The following is a 17,869-nucleotide window of genomic DNA, read 5'->3' as shown; positions in this document are numbered from 1 at the left end:
TCTCTGTGCTTCAGTAATGTCATGTAAATATAAATAAAAATACAAATGTGTAGAGGAAAATTAAATGTACAAAAATTAAATATAAAAATCCCCCCCCCCAGCAGAATTTTTCACTCTGCTATTATTGATTTTACGTGGAGGTGTGCAAGTACTGTAGTGATGGGTGGCAATATAAAACCCTCAGATAGAAAGGTTAGAATCTCTAAACTGAGTAGCATATGTGCACCATATAGTATAGATATGAATAGTGTGCATGGGGGAATAAGTGGGATTGATCCTGGAAATGAATGGAGGTAATTTTGGAAAGGCTACTATATATATTTTTGGGAGGAATTTGGAGAGAAATTGGTGGTTTGACATCCGAGAAGAGGTAAGAAGAAGGTGACTCCAGCCTCCCTATATGGGGGGGGTGGGCACAATCTAAAGGGGAGCATATGTGACCCCCCCCGTGTCTCTTCTGTCCAGCACCACCACCCCTCCGTGCCCAGCTAGGGGCCGCCACGCTGTCTCTGCCCCACCAGAGTTACCTGCGGGGCTGTGTGGGGGTGGGAGACTGTCCTTCTCCCAGGCTGGAGAGGTGGTCGCAGCAGGAGCGGGCCACCCCTTCTGCTCTCTGCCCAGGCCTGGCTGCTGGGCACAGGAGCTGAGCAAGCCAGAACCATGCGGGGGGGGAGGGGGAGGGAAGAAAGAAGGGACGCTGGCTTGCTTGGCCCTTGTCCCCGACTCAGTCGCCTCCCAGCCAGGCTCTCTCAGGCAGCTGCTGTGCTGCACAGAGCAGTGACCCAGAGCAGCCAGCGCGAAAAGCGGCTGCTCCCGGGATCCTGCCCCTTTCACTCCATGCCTGGGCCTGGTTGCCAGGGAGAGTGGCATAGGGTGCCCGGGGGCAAACGCAGTGGGAGAAGGACAGAGCCCCTCTCTCTTCCCCTCTCTCCCTCACCCTTGGGCATGCCAAGCAGCACACTTGACTCTGCATCTCCCTCCACGCCTCACCTAGGGAACTTTCTATGATAAGGATAAGGGCTCATTGGTGCTGGAAAGATGGAGCCTTCTTCGAGGCTGGGCCAAACATACAGACGGAACTCCTATAGGAGCGAAGAACTGTCACAAACTTCACCAGAGAGTGCAAGGTGGCACTCTTCTTGAACCTTCCTTTACTATACACACAGAGCAGCCTGTATCTAGAGAAAACAAACCCTAACCCCCACTCCGGCAGACGCAGGTGGAGATGGAGAATAAACTACATGTAACAGCTGGAAGTCACGTCTCTTAGAGCCTGTCTTCACTGTAGTGTCAGCACGAAGCATCATTCGACGGTTGCACCTAACCCCACTCCTGTGCACCCACACGCACCTCTAGCAGAGGTTACACTCAGCTCGCCGGCTGCTCGGGAGTGCAGGCTGGAGCTGGAGTGCTGCTGAGGGTGGAGCTAGCAATGCAGTGGGGACGCAGTTACTCTGCTGCTCCACTGTTGTTTTGCTGCTGCTCTCACTCGAGCGAGGGGAACCAGAGCCCGGGCTGCAGAGGCGAGATGCTCCAAATGCATCCCGGGAAGGCGCTTGGACGCTGCGGTGATGAGTGCAGAATGTGACCCTGCACGGAACAGAGGGCACCTCACTCCGCCTGGGTAAGTCACAGGAAATCAGTTGTCCCGGCTCCTAGCCCTGGGCTTTAACTATCATCTCCCGCCTCCTTTAACAGCGCAGGAGAAGAAACGTCTCTCGGCCACCCACCGCCACCGCAGCGGCAGCCGGAAAACTACAATACCCAGAAAGCATTTCTGCCATGCGCATGCGTGCAGACCATTGTGACTCTGTTAACTGGTTACCGCTGCTCTCAAGCAAACCTGAAGACAGCGGTATTTCCAAGGCACGTCCTCCTTTCATCATCAGTGATAATCCTGTCAGCCAATCGGCGGGCGAGAAGCTCGGTAGCCGTCAAATCAGCGTCCAGCATGACTGCAGATGGGCGGTGCTCTCAGAGACGGCAGGCTAGTTAGCGCTCGGAGCGGGGGGAGTTTATTGCGACGGTAGCGAGACCAGTCGGGTCCAGCGGGCACTGCAGCAGGCATGGGAGAGGCGGCAGAGAAGGGGTTAACCCTGCTGGGGTGGGGCACGGGCCCCGCAGTACCCCATTAGCACTCCTTGCCCCTCGGCACTAGTCACCCCTCCCGGCGGGCTCCCTCCCAGGCCGGCAGTCACCATAGAGACCGCACGCGATGGGCAGCCGGCTGAGCCGGGCCCCGCGGCGCTAGCCCTGACTGCAGCTGAGGGGCCGCAGGGGCGCTCTCTCCGCAGGCGTTAACCCGGCCCCCCGCCGTCTGACTCGCCCCGTCGGGGAGGAGCCGCCGCCGCCGCCGGCTCGGCCACGTTCCAGGTGAGAGCCACCCGCGAGGCTCAGGTGGTCTAGACCTGCCCCCCGCCGGGCCCCGCCGCCTTACTATTGTGTTGTTGTTATTTATGGCTGGTCCTTTGTCTCCACGCGGGGCACTGGGGACGGGGGCCTAGGGCGGGCGGGATGCCAGGGGAGCTAGAAATATCCAGGCATTCTTCGCCGGCGCGTCCCTTAGCGGATGGCGACTGGGGCCGGAAAGCGAGTGGGACCATTCGGGATTGGTCGCGCCGGAGCTAGGGGAGAAGTGTAATTTGTGTCTGCCCGTTAACGGGTAATAACCGGTGACATAAGGGTGATGAGCGCTAAGGGGCAAGGGAGGAACCTTCCGGGCTACAGCAAGATAAGATCCCGTTGCTAGATAATTCCCCGATTGGTGGCAGACGGACGACCAGTGACGGATGGGTTTTGCTGCATAAAAGCACTTTGGGTCGGTCGGATGAGAGGTGCTGTTCAATGCTGGAATCCAGCAGTCTTACTCTCCACCTTGGCTTTTCTACTCTGAAGTTAAATTTATAGGCACATGATTATGCTTTTTAGTTTCTCTTACTAGAAGAGGATACACAATATTATTAGCAGATATTTGTCACTTGATGTTGAAACAGCAAAGTTTATAATAGATTTTTTTCTTTTCTTTTCTTATACACATGTCCATATCATATTTGTATATTATATACATGTATGGGCAAGGATGGATGGAGAATCTGTCTGGTGTCTGTCACATTAAGCACTGGAGACATTAACAGCAGTTGCCTCAATATATGAATACAGATATGAGACATGCCTCGGTAGGCCATAGTTGTAACAAATAAACAAATCTAATATGGGAAGGGCCTTTTAAAAATACGATTTTATCCACCACTGGTAGTATTTAAGGATGTAAGAGAATATATTATTTCTGAATGTATAGAATGAGGGTTGAAAACTGTGTTACAGCATCCTTGCACTTCTGTTATCACGAGAGCAAAAGCAGTGAGAGGACAAAGATTGGTATGGAATTTCTAACCTTGACGGTATATGCTGTGGAAATAAGAAACACTCTTTAGTGTAGACAGGGATGGACTTACAAATTCTGATCAACTATTGTATGTCAATTAGAAGAACAAAAGAAGTGGCATGGTTATAGCTTAACATCTTCTATGCAATGCATAGTATTTATGCTGAAGGTATTTATGATGAAGGTGAAAGGGAATGTGTGAAATGGATTATAGTGAAGACATTTCTTATGCAGACAATGTACATGGAGAAACAGTATTTAAAATTAACAAGCTGCTTTTATTTTAAGTGAGAGAAATTTATTAAGTGCCATGATACATTTGTTGCTATATACATTTTTTAATATTAAGAAATGAGGTCCTGTAAAAACCTCAGAACGAGTGGAGATTCTGAAGTTGAGCGGTGAAGTTGCAGTATCAGAATAATAATTTAAAGCCAATAAGATATATTGATTATTAGGGTGGGGGATGCAAAGAACATTGTACTGCTTATTGGTTAGTTAGTACCTCTTAAATATAGTTAGCATTGAAATGAATGAATGAATTCTATGTTGCAGATCTGCCAAAAGCTTAGTTTTTGTTATAAATCCTCTGTAGGCAATGCTGTCTCTTTGTTGGGGTGTATCTGGATGTGTGTTAATTCATTTTTGCTACAATAATTGAGAGAACAAGAGGTTAAAGGTGATATGATCCTCCAATTTTTTTTGTGTCCGTAGTAGCATTGACTCTCAACAGTGAAATGTGGGACAAATGTATTCAATATTCTGGGTAGCTCAGTACAGAATCTTTTCACCTCTTGACAATGACTTCTCAGGATTATACAGTGAAATGTCCTAGTAATGTATTTGAGTAAGCAAAGTACTAAGTCTTAAAGTTAAAGTATTATTCTAGAGGTAGTCTTGTTAACATCAGTTTGATTTGTAAAGGATGAGCAAAGTGATTTGTGATATGTATAAAAAAGTGACTATGTACTTTTTGCTAATGCTTTTTATTTGGCTTTCATAAAGTTATTTTTGGCACAGTATATCTAAATACTGTGTTACAATGGAAATGTATTATTAGCTTTCTTCAGAAAACATTTCCATTTTTATTTTGATTTGCTTCAGATCTGCTACTGTGTACTTGGTAGCCACTGTGTCTTGAACCTCTTTGTGGTATTTTGGAAGCAATAGGGGTTAGGCAGAGAAATTCAGATTGATGGAAAATGTGTGAGAGTGGAAGCCCATGAGACATTAATCAGGTCTAATGGAGTTATATAGTACTGCATGTTGCATTGTCTGTTAAATTGTGAACACTGCAGTTTTCAGGCCACCAAGGGTTGTATGCAAAAGAACAGGAGTACTTGTGGCACCTTAGAGACTAACACATTTATTAGAGCATAAGCTTTCGTGGACTACAGCCCACTTCTTTGGATGCATATCGTAGGGTTGTTATGTATACTAAAATAAAAGTTGGATTGTTTTCTAAAAGGAAAACACTTTTCCTTATCCATAACCATATTTTAACTTTTATAGCAAGAAAATTATAGAGAGCCCCAAGACAGCCAATTATTTTTATTATTGTATATACAATATTAAACATCAATTTGGAATGTGCAAAGTACAGTATAAGACAATCAACAATATTCTTTTTATATCTCCTGTTAAACTAAGACTTGATCCTACTGTAAGAATACACTGACAATTCTAAAGCTGGTGTTCTATATAGTTTCTGTGTATTCCCATTTTCTGCATCATTGTCACCTTCTGCTCTTTTAAACCACTATTTAAAACTGTAGAATCTGGCTAAAGGGGCAGAGAGACAGCTGCCTATTCAATTTAAGACAATACTATTCTTTGCAATCTCAGAGGAATGCCTGGTATATGGGCCAGCTAGCCACTATTCCCCCTCCCCTTCCCAACTCTTGAAACACCCTCTCCTCCAGTGACAGATAAACCAGGAACCTAACAGATCATTCAGAATTTATCATGTTTAATAGACAATGTACTAATCATACAAGAGTTAAAGTTTGCAGAATCAGATTATTACAGATTGCACAATAAAATATCCAAGAACTGTAGATTATGATTTGGTTAAAAATGACTTGTCATCAACCAGATAATGTATTTATTTCTTCTTGGCATTAGTAGTGAAAGAGATTTGTTCATCAGATTAAAATGAAATATATATATTTACCTCTTTTTGACTTGTTAGAATATTAACATAGGAATTAAATTTCTGATTTATCTTTCATATTTTTTTAATCTATTGCATTTCACTCAGTTTAGAAAGTGAAACTAGACAGGATAATTTAAATTCTTACACACCCACCCTGTTCTTTATTGGTTGGACTGTGTATGCTACAGGACAACATTTAACAAAGGTCTTCATTGAAAATCTTGAACACCACATAATGTAAATAGTTTTTTAAAAACAAAATTTAGGCCTAGACAGGTTTTTACACCATGCCTTGTGATGCCCCTACATATCCCTTCTCTCAAAACATCACCCAACCTTTTACTTGGTCTAAGTTTATAATCAAACCCTTCAGGATGTTTTTTTTTTTTTTTTTTTTTTTTTATAAATTGTCTTTTGATATATGTATACATTTTCCATTTGACAGCTTCTTCCACCCCGTTTATTAAAAATTGGTGGTATGTGCTGAACTCCATTACACTTTTCATCCTGAGCTAGGTATGGAGTGTGGTATGCTCATAAGAGAACACAATACATATTATGACTGAGCTGGATGAAACCTTGTTGTGGGTTGAGTTTAAAAAACCTCAGAGAGGATGATGGGTTTGAATGCACACATCAGTTAGCATAACTTTAGGGAGAAGTTAATCACAAATCCCCAACTAAAAAGGAGTTTTAGGCTAGGTGGGTTGAGGGGCTTTTGCTTGAGTATTGTTTTGGGGTAGTGTGTGTGCGGGAGGAAAGGTTTAAGAGGTTTGGGACTGTAAGCTAAGAAACTATTCTTGTGTTTCTGGTTCCTCCTGCATTTGGAGAAGTAGGACTTTGCACATTACTTGTAAATAAATAAGATTGCATCAAAGAAAATATGGGACTCTATTGTCAATTTTTGCCCCCAATTAGAACATTCCCATGGCCTTGGACTTTGATGAGCTGCTACAGTTCAAAAGGGACAACACCACTAATGATATTTGATGTTTTGATCTCCTATTCTCACATTATGTCTGGTTCTGAATAATAAGATCTGGAATCGCAGAAGGGTGGATGCCAGAGAATGGTATAACTTATCCAGGGTAGTTGGATTGTTCTGGGTCTTAAACGTGGATATCATTACTTTTTTTTTTTGTTTTTGTTTTAAATAACCTCCTCTACCTTTTAAATAGTATTGGTGACTTTTGTGAGGAGTTTGTCTATTTATTATATTTAATATATCCTCTTAGATGTGAAACTGTTTATTGATATGATTGTCACCACAGAATCACATGACCTTGTTTGCCTTGTGATAGTCTTCTCCTGAGCATGTTCTCTCTGCAGTAGAAATTCAGTTCATGCCAGTTTTGGCATCCTCCTTTCTGCATAATGCTTTCAAAATGGTGAAAAATTTGTTAAGATTACTTGTGATTTTTGCTGGTGGAGCACTCATTGCTATAGGTAACTTCAGAAATTATAAAATGCTGTACTACTATTAGGGTTGTGGCATCATTATGCAAACGTTTTTTTTAAACGGATTCACTATCCCATAAAAGCTACCTTAGATTTTTTTTAAATTTACAAATGAAAAAAACTCTGTTCAGTGACTCTTGTTTTGACTTTAAAAAAAAAAAAAAAAAAAAAAACTTTATTGCTTTTAGCCTTTTTACTTTGACTTTTAAAATATATTGTCGTTATACGTAGGGCCTTACCAAATCCATGACCATGGAAAACGCGTCATGGACTGTGCGATCTTGTCTCCCCCTGTGAAGTCTGGTCTTTTGTGTGCTTTTACCCTATACTATATAGCTTTCATGGGGGAAATCAGTGTTTCTCAAATTGGGGGTCCTGACCCAAAAGGGAGTTGGGTGAGGGGGGCTGGGTCACAAAATTATTTTAGCGGGATCGTGATATTGCAACCGTTACTTCTGCGCTGCCTTCAGAGCTGGGCAGCTAGAGAGTGGCGGCTGTTGGCTTGGCACCGAGCTCTGAAGGCAGCACTCTGCCAGCAGCAGTGCAGAAGTAAGGCTGGCAATACCATACCATGCCATTCTTACTTCTGCACTGCTGGTGGTGGCAGCACAATACAATACAATACACACTTTAAAATGTAGTATGAATATTTAATATTTATTGTTTATTTTCTAAATATAGATTGCATGAAAGGCTGTAATGACTTTGAGGAAACTCTTCCTGTCTGTTAGATTAATAATGGGAATAGGTTTGTTTGTGTGTTTTATTTGGCAGCTCAGCTGGTGAAAAAGAGCATCTCTGCTTAGACCAGGACTCTTCTATTATGTAAGAAATTGTGTGACATGACTTCGTTGGCATTTTGAACAGTATGTTTGCAATATACAAATTGAACTACTGAGAAGGTCACCAAAAGACTTGCATATCTTTTGGTCATCTAACAGCTTGACTATTAGGTATACTGTTGTGGTCTAGGAGCAGTGTTGTGACAAATTAAATTTACATGGGAAGATTATTATTTGATTACTAGTGCTACTTTGTAGTCAACTTTTGATGATGGATACAGACTCTTCACCCATCTCATCCTAAACACTTTCTCACTATTCATTCATATATATATATATTTTTTTTTAAAGGCCAGAAGGAGACCATTGTGATCATCTAGTTTGAGCTGCATAAAGCAAGTCATGGGACTTCCCTGAATTAATTCTTGCTTCAGGTCCAATAACTGTGGTTGAACTAGAATATATCTTTTAGAAAAACATCTGATCTTGATTTTAAAAATTTCCAGTGATGGAGAATCCACCATAACCCTTAGCAAGTTGTTCCAATGGTTAATTACCCTCACTGTTAAAATTATTTGCATCTTGTTTGTAGTCCTGACTTTGTCTATCTTCAACTTCCAGGCATTGGATCTTGTTATACCTTATGTCTGCTATGTAAAGAGGTGGGCCTAGAATCTGAGGCTTTGAGGACCCTTGGTCACTGACACTCCCTTGTCACCACCAGCAGAGACCGATGAAGCAGCACCTCACTAATCTTGAAAGGTCAGGTCATAGAGGAAGTCCTGTCAGTACATCCAAGGCCTAGAGTGCCTGATTGGCTTGCACTCATGACTTAAGCTAGGAAGTGACCTGGTTGGATTGTCCAAACAACTGAGCAGACTTCCTATTGCTGCCACATTGGACCCCACTCTTTGCTTGTCTCCTGTGATCTGCATCCAGTCCTGTTGTTGGTTCCTCCTGCCTTACTCCAGCACCCAATCCCAGTTCCTGCCTTACTGCTGCTCCTTGACTCATATCTGGTTCCTGCTGCTATGCCTCACTTTTGACCATCAGCTCTGAAATTTGACTCTGACCCTGGCTTGATTCTTGACTCTGACTCCAGCTCTGACCTCTTGGTTTGACTCCTGATGCTGACTCTTGCTCTGATCGTTAGACAAGACTGCCTATATCCTGGTTCCAAACATGCTAAATTGAAGAGCCCTCCATCATTACATTTCGATTCCCCATTTAAGAACGTACAGTTTGTAGTCAAGTCACGGCTTAATTTTCTCTTTAAACTAAATAGATTGAGCTCCTTGAGTCTCTCACTATAAGGCATGTTTTCAATTCTTTAAACATTCTCATGGCTCTTTTGAATCCTCTCCAATTTTTCAACATCCTTCTTGGAGTGTGGACACCAGAACTAGACATCCCTGGAACTCCCAGCTCTCTGCCACTGCCTCGCCCCACTGCTGCAACTCCCAGTTTGCCTGCTCCAGCAGCTGCCATGCAGGGAGGGAGTTCTGTGGCACCATGTGATTGAGTGGGGCAAGCAAACCCTGGCAAAAATTTTGGGGGTATATGACCCCCCCCATGCCCCACCTCTGCTTAGCAGAGAAGGGGGACTGGGGACTTCAGCCCTGTGGGGCATGTCTGCTGAGTCTTGGGGCTTTCAGAGCCCCATGGGGTGTGTCTGCTGGGGCACAGAGTTTCAGCAGGAGCAGGGCAGAGGGCAGAAGCCCCAAACCCCCGCAGGTGTCTCCCATGCGGCTGAAGCCCTGAGGACCACCCCCCGCCTCACCCTGACAGGCTGCCCTGGCTCTCAAACTTCTGAAGATTGTCATGTGCATCTCAGAGGGTCAGTAAGTTTGGCCACCCCTATAATATAACTTCATATTCCTCTGTTAATACATGGTAACAGGATGCTCTGCTCCTTTAAGGACCTGGGGCCAGCTAGCACTGTTCAGTTATCAGACTCAGCTGGGAAGTGTTCAGGTTATGCCCGGGAAGGGCTGAGAGCTCACTTGGCAAGGAAACTGTAGGAGGCAGTTTGGCTTCTGTGACTGGCCCTGGAGCAGAGGGAGAGGTGTAGAGTGAAGTGACTCTGGGCCCCTTCAGATTCTGTTGGTCAAGGGTTTTTGTGTATTTTTATTTATTTATTTAATAAACCACGTCCTCCCAATCTTTGGAGATGGCACAAATGTAAGTTATTAAGTAAAATTTTAAATATCATAGGGCAAAGGACTGATCTGTATAGGACCCCACTAGAAACAAACCCACTTGATGATTCCACATTTACAGTTACATTTTGAGACCTATTGTTAGCCAGTTTTGAATCTGTTTAATATTCACCATGTTAATTTTGAATCATGTTAGTTTCTTATTCAAATGCCTTATGTGAAGTCTAAGTATATTGCATCAAGACTATACTTTTATCAACCAAACTCATAATCTCATCAAGAAGATCACATGTTATGTTGACAAGATCTATTTTACATAATCTTGTGTTGATTGGCATTCACTAAATTACCCTCTTTTTTTTAATTCTTTGTTAATCAAGGCTGGTATCAACTATTCCATTATTTAGCCAGAAATTATCAGTCTGACAGACCTATAATTACTTTGGTCATCTTGTTGACACTTTTGAACTAGTAAGACAGCGTTAGCTTTTTTCAAGTCCTCTGGAATTTCTCTGATGTTCCAAGTCTTATTAAAAATCAGGCCAGCTCTTTTTAAAACTCTTGGATGCAAATTATCCGGACTTGCTGATAATGAAATATCAGTAAGATATTTTTCAATCATCATTATGTGGTATGATATGGTAGCTTTTTCCCCAAAACAGACCAGAAATATTTATTGAACTCTTCTACCTTTTCTGCATTATTATCAACAGTTCTACCATTTCAAGCTTATAATTGACCAATACTATTGCTAGTGTTCCTTTTTTCCTGATATACATATGATTCCTTTTTATTGTCATTAATTCAGCTGACCATAGGTTTTTTTTTCTGTGCTGCTTTGATCAGTGTCCTATAGTTGACCTCCAAAAAGCAGCCTTTTTCTCACTGATAATCTTTTAGCAAAGTTATGTAGATATGATCTGCTATCTTGCATCTGTTTATTTTTTAAAGACTGTATTATTGTTCATTAAATAAACTATTGCTAGTAAAAAAAATTTGCATTGAAGGATGGGTTTATTGATAATTATCTTGTCAACTACTGCAATATATCTAAGCTTCACTATCTGAGTTTGAGTAAAGTTATTAAAGAGCTAGTAGCAAACTGATTTCAGCAGTGCCTCTCTTCTGCTTTGGCTAGTATTTATCAGACCAGGTTATGATATGGGGATAGAATTGGAAGGTATCTCCTTAATCTCATGGACAGAGGACAGATTTAATTGTTGATACTAGATGTATGTGTCTTCAATATCATTAGTCACATGTTGCCGTTGATTTGCCTTCAAGAGACCTATCAGGAATGGGATGAGTTGCACAAAGCTGGCTTTCCTGGTTTCTTTTGATTAGGTAACCTAAAATCACGATGGGCTCCTCCTTCTCCCCAAGATCTCTGACCTTTGGTGTCACTCAGAGTTCAGTTCTCTCACATTCTCTATTCTGTATAGGTCTGAATAGCAAGGGAGATCATGAGAATGTGTGGACTTCAGTAAGTTGATACCCAGTTCCAGATCTCATCTTCATCAGACGTAGCCAGCACTAATACTTGGATGTTCCAGTGGTTGAATGAGAGCAGTATGAGAATGAAAAATAGTTGGCTCAAGCTCAAGGATGGAAGCATTGCTGGATGAAAGGAACTAGCTTTGAGGGACTAGCAAGAGCTCTTGCCTCATCTTCTATAGAGAGTATTTATTTGCTTTCCTGTGGTTAAGGTGATGAGAAGACCTGGGTAATCATCTTAAATCCTTGGCATTCAAATAGAAGCTGTAGTCAGGAATGCATTTTACCTTTTTCAGCCTTTTTTGCATCTCGTTCTTTGGATCCAGATGTAGCCACAGCGATCCATGTCTTTATTGCCTCCATGCTGAACTGCTGCAACGTACTGCTTCTGGTAGCCAAGTCACAGACCATGCAGCAATGGCAGATGGTCCATCATGAAAAGGCTCATTTGTGCAATGTAAACTGATGAGCACCTCACATCTTTTTTGTGTATACCAGCTCCCCATCCAATTCCAGATCTTCTTTGAGGTGTCCTTATATTACTGTAATGTTTTCAATCAGTTGTAGTCAGGCTTTCTTAGAAACTGTTTCTTACTCCAGGGTTCACTCTGACATTTTAGATCCTAGATGTTCTTAGTTGAAGTCCTCAATTGTGGAATTCCTTACCAAAGAAGGCCAGGTTGAGCCTGGATCTTACCACTTTGAAATACAAAGCAAGATGCATCTATTTGTTCCCTCAATAATGATGGCTACAGAATAGCTGATGTGGTCCATCGAGGAGACAAAGCAAGAACATTTCACAGAAGAAAGTGATACGAGTGATGGAGATTAGTTTTCTTTCAGATGACAATGATACTTGTGAATACGACCTCTAAATGCCACTGAAGTGGCTGCATTAAAAATGCCAACTGTGGATACTGTCTTTAAGACTCATAAAAAAAAATGGTTTGTATATATTACTTTTGCATTCTCTTAGGCTGCAAGTTAGGGATGGTATGGTGTTGGTTTATATTTGACCCCGATTAACCTGTCCAGTCTCTACCAGAGACCATTACGTATGCTTCCTTTATATCTGAATGCCATGGAGGAAAATTATTTTTCTTCTCAGTCTTAGGGTAGCAGTTATGCAGAAGCCCCTGCACCCACTGGCTGATTACGTACATGAATGTGATGAGTGACCTTCCATATTTTGATTGTTGTTGGTAGCCCTTTGCTTGTTCTGGGTGATTTTTTTTTTTTTTTTTAAGTTCACATAATGTGCCTTCAGTCACTTGTGTTTAAATGCATTTTCTTGAGTTCTTCAGTTTGACAGAATTTTTTGAAGTCATTCTCTCATTTGGCTACTGTCTAGATTTTTTTTTTTTTTTTTATGATGAGTGTTCTGTGGATGCCCTATCTACAAAATTCCCTCTTTTGGACTATAATTTGATTTATTTTCAGATTTCTTTTTATAAAAGTACTTCCCCAATACTAAGGACAATTAAACTTCAAAAAGCTCAATCTTAATTCTTTTAACTCAAATTTTAGCTGCTTGTTCTATGTCTTTCTTCTGTTTTACCAAAAAGACTCAGGCTCTAATTCCTTTTTGTCAATATTGGACAAAGTTCACTTTTGGTCACTGTCTGGAGTTCTCTTACTCCACCTTGATTCTCTGTGGAGCATCATGTTGGGATAACTTGTTTATTGCTTTGAGTGCCGTTGAAAGAAAATCTGATCTGAGTATTTTTAGCACAATCTTTTTATTATAAGGATTAAATGTATTTTTCACTTATGCAACAGTTTTATATTTCTTTTATAGAGTTTTATGCTCAGCGGCTTTTTAATATTTGTGTCCATTCTTAACTCCTCAATTTTGTAATGGCTCTCTAATATGGTGAATTTGCAGCTCTTTTAACTGGCGAATGCGTTTAATAATTCTCTCCTGTAATAGATCTAGGACTGAGTCTCCCATTTCCTCTCATTCACTTTCTTTTCCCTCATTTTAGGCTTTGTTTTTCTGTCCCTAGAGATGTTTCAGTTGCATCGCTATAATCAGTCTTCTTCCTTGGGTTTAAAAAAAAAAATTGTGTAAGGAAATCATGAAGAAGCCACATTTTTGGTGTTTGAGTAGGCATCCAAAAATACAGGCAGCATGATGCAAGCTTGTAGAAATCAGAGTTATAATCAGCTTTTTCATTTTTTTAATAAAAAGGTCAACATCAGTGCAATCCAAGAAAAGATGAAAAATTCCTATTGTAAGACTTGCTCATAAAAATTAGTCTGCACTTTTAGCAAATAAAGACCATTCTGCAACAAATAGTCAGTGTCCATTGTTTTGGGAGAGAGGGCAATGATGGTAGATTTGCTCCTGAAAATATAATAAATACACACACAAAAATTATAAAGTAATTGGGCTTTCTACTCATACAGCGTATGACCCACAAAATCAAGGAAATGAAAAGGTAAGTCACCTAATGGTAAATAATCTTCTATCTACAAGCTCACACCTTACCATTACCACAATTTCTGTATACCAGAGGGGAGCCCAGGCAGTGCAATTTAACACTTCCCCCCCCCCCTCCTCCCTTTCATCCTTCTGCACACACCACTGTACCAGATTATTTCCCCCCAACACTAGTAGTTGATTTTGTAGGGAAAGGATAATTTGGTGATGGGTGGCAGAGTGGCAGAATTAAAGTTTAGTAGTTGTGGTAGTAGTAATAGTAATTTGTGTGCTTGTAGGTGGAAGAGTTATTTACAATTATGTGTGCTAACTTTTTGTTTCCTTTGTGGATTTGTGTTGAGCATGTAGAGCAACCTTAACTACTTCACAGGTAATTTTTTTTTGCGTATTAATTTCCTAGGTTTTTTTAAATACTTGATGCGGGGATTGGAGAAGGGGGGATTGTTGGAGGTAAAAATGCAGATGCTGATGGAGAATTTTATCTGTCAGCAGCTGTGCATTAATCATTCTTTGTTATAGGATAAAATCTGACCGGAAAATAGTGATCCCAAAAGAGAAGGATTCAGGTGAGGCTTGTCACCCCCCTCCTCCCCCACCAGTCAGTTTTACATGCACCTGACCACTGTCAACTAATTGGGTATGTATGTGTGGCACATAAACTTTTTGGTTAGAATATGAACGGCAGTAAAAACTAATATAAATCTAACTTTTTTTATTTTTTTTTTTATAAAACAACTACCCAATGCATCAGAACTGATCAGGATCCATTTCTTTACCAATTTGAGTAGGTAAAAAATGTTAAAGACCGAGAGAGTGGTCAACATTCCTAACTGGATTTGCTAACAAGTGCCTCCGTCGTGTTCTAAATTCTTATTGCAGATAGTAGGGGCCAATGAGGAAAGAGACAAATAATATTTTCTGGCCAATTGACTTCAACTTTATTGAATCTGGATATCTCCTAAAAGTAGCACAGTAGGGGAATGGTAAAATGGAAGAGCATGGGAGCATCTACATGCCCTGATACCTAGACCAAGTCTTCTGCCACCTGGTGATCATGGAAACAATTTCCAGTGGCTTAAGATATCCTGCTACTATTTGTTTCCTGTGGTAAGGACTAATGGATCTCTGATCAGGGCTTGGGAAGAAGCATGCAAAACCTACTTACGGTCGTGAAATGTTCAGGGTCTCAGAGTGAGTTGCCGTTGCTAAACCTCTTGCACACCAGGTCCATGGCTACTCCTTGCTGTAGTGACCAACCTCTTTTCTGGAGCAACTACCAAAACCTTTTCTCATTGGCAACAGGAAAAGAAAAATTAGCAGTGTTGTTAGCAACGCTGATTACAATCCTATCCCTAAGAGTAGTGGTTCTCAAACTTTTGTACGGTGACCCCTTTCACATAGGAAGCCTGAGTGCGACCCCCCCCCCCATAAATTAAAAACAATTTTTACATATTTAACACCATTATAAATGCTGTGGGCAAAGTGGGGTTTGGGGTGGAGGCTGACATTGCGAACCCCCATGTAATAACCTCGCGATCCCCCAGGAGTCCTGACCCCAGTATGAGAACCCCTGCTTAATCATAGAATCATAGAATATTAGTGTTAGAAGAGACCTCAGGAAGTCATCTAATCCAATCCCCTGCTTAAGGGATGTCGTGGACATCCTCTTATGAGGTCAGCCTCCAGTAACTGACCTTTAGAAAACTTCACTTATGTACTGCAACAATTTGAAATCAGACTCTCTCCTTGAGTGGGTGCAGGCACTGTTTTTTCTAGCACTATCTGAGATTCCTGGAAGGGGGGGGGGGGGTTAAAAACACATCAGAAATAATATCCCATTATTAAAGATGTGCCAGACCAGTTGTTACAGCCCAGTACATTACAAACATTGTACCATTCAAGCATGGTCCTGAGCCCCTTAAGTCTTCAGTGGATACTTAAACCATTAATACCATAACCTGCCGGGGAGCATGAGCTCAAGCCTACAGTTCCTATCCAAAATGTGTGCTAATGGATTGATGAATTATTACTGTGTGGGGTCATGGCACAAACCCGCACTAGTTTAATTACTTTCTTTAAGTATTTATACAAATTCACACGAGTAATACATAACCCAAGGTTACATTTTGTTTAAAAATGATGTGTTGCAAAATACACAGAACAAGTTCTCCAGTTATGGAAGAAAGAAAGGGCCTATGTCAATAAAGTGGGGAGGTTGATATTGTAGGGAGTGAATACTGTTTCAGTCCTTAGTTTCATCTGTGTCAAAGTCCTTGCCTGAAGAACTATCTTTGAAAGTATTAAGTATGAGGGTCACTGATGTCAAATCCCAGAATAATTCTCATTTCCCATCAAAAGTGGCCTTGAATTATGATGGAGAGAAAAGTGTTCTGATCTTTTCTTCACATTTTTTATTTCAGAATAGTGAAGTCCCTTCTCTTAGCCTTTGTCTCTGGCCTGAGATCTCAAAAATAGTATTTTGGCCCCTTTCAATTCTGTTTCCTTTATACTATGTGCAGCGAGCAGAATTGTGTCGGTTATCCTAATTATATAGTATGATGACAACGATGATTCGTCCATGCAAATTTTTATGGCTCTTTCCTTATGGGAATGTGATACCTATTTTATAGGTAGCTAGGATCTTCTTTCACATCTAGGTTCAGAACTTTGATACAAGAAAGTAGGTCTGAATAGATTTTCCCTCAAGGGAAACTTGCACTCCTACGTTTCTGGCTCTTCCTCGTCTCTCTCTTCCTCCCTTTCCCCAATATTCCAGTTGACAATCTGTAGCCATAATGTCCTGCATTAGTGTTGGAATCTGCCCTTGGTTTCAGTTAATTTTAGGGTGACCAGAAGTCCTGATTTTATAGGGACAGTCCCGATTTTTGGGTCTTTTTCTTATATAGGCTCCTATTACACCCTCCCCCTCCGTCCCGATTTTTCACACTTGCTGTCTAGTCACCCTAGTTAATTTTATTATGCTGTCCAAGTTCTGCACCCTTTAATTTTTTTTTTTAAAATCCTGGCTTCTCATTTAGCAGATATTCTCCAAATTTTGTATTTCAAAGAGAAGATCTTGTGTTGCATTATTCTGCTCCAGTGTTCTTTGCCAGAAAAATGCTATAGTTTAATGTTGCTGAGTGAATCTGACTTTGTTGCGCTTCCTCTCAGCCCCAAGTTCAGGTACTACCTCCAGTATCTTTTTTTTTTTTTTTTAATACAGATTCTATTGCTAACAATATTAATTCTCCCTTGGTTTTGGGGATACTACCATCTGATTTTTAAAAGTGGTCTGTTGACACCTCACTTACTTCAGACTTGCAGACCTAATGCTACCTTTCAGTGGAAAAATTTAATTTAAAATACTGGAGTAATTTTTCTTTTAGGTTGGAAGGTAAAGATTAATGACCTCAGTAAGAATTCCAAGGACCATATATCAACCTGTGCAAGGACTCAGAATCCCCTGGGAAATTGGGGGCTGTCCTCATGGAGCTCAGGATGTGTGTACATACCAAAAGCATTGGGTTTTTTTTCCCCCCTCCAACACGTTCACAAATGCGCTCAAGTGCATGGATTATCAAGTTGCTTAAACTGCGTTACAACCCATGCTCCTGAGTGTGTGTGTGGACATTTTTTAGTTACTTCGTACTTTTTTGTTAGAATGTATTTAAGGAATTGTTTAAAAAGTAGAGTTACAATACTAAAAAACAAAAAACTTTCCCCTGCATCATCTGCCATGTACGCCATGTCTTTGGGCTAATGTATATAGATAAGAAAGTGAAACTGACCAGTCTGGTTTCACTTCTCATTATAAGGAAATGCAAGAAGTAAACTCCATAAATACTGAAAAATGAAAACTATAGTATATTAAACTGCTTCAATTTTTTATAATTTCATGAGTTATTAGTAGCACATGTATTAATTTGTATTTAAAAATGACTGATTGTGTTCCTGTAAATGTTAGTTTGTATACTTCTCCTGATGAAATGTACA

At 41.0% G+C, this 17,869-nt stretch overlaps 1 protein-coding gene across 4 annotated transcripts in view; it reads left to right on the top strand.

Moving 5' to 3' along the window:
* Positions 1–1,547: 1,547 nt before the first annotated feature.
* TTBK2 (tau tubulin kinase 2) overlaps positions 1,548–17,869 on the top strand; it is a 219,450-nt gene continuing 203,128 nt past the window's right edge. For 3 of the 4 annotated variants that reach the window (XM_034769196.1, XM_034769195.1, XM_034769193.1), the window contains exon 1: positions 2,232–2,373. The gene's annotated coding sequence lies outside the window, so the exon portion shown is untranslated. Of the gene's footprint in view, positions 1,625–2,231; positions 2,374–17,869 lie in introns of those variants that run through there. The other variant, XM_034769194.1, reaches the window with a different exon arrangement.

Source organism: Trachemys scripta, chromosome 4 (genome assembly GCF_013100865.1).
Source record: "Trachemys scripta elegans isolate TJP31775 chromosome 4, CAS_Tse_1.0, whole genome shotgun sequence".
Classification (NCBI taxonomy): Eukaryota; Metazoa; Chordata; order Testudines; family Emydidae; genus Trachemys; species Trachemys scripta.
Note: the sequence above shows the minus strand (reverse complement) of the source record. Positions and strands in the feature narration are given on the sequence as shown.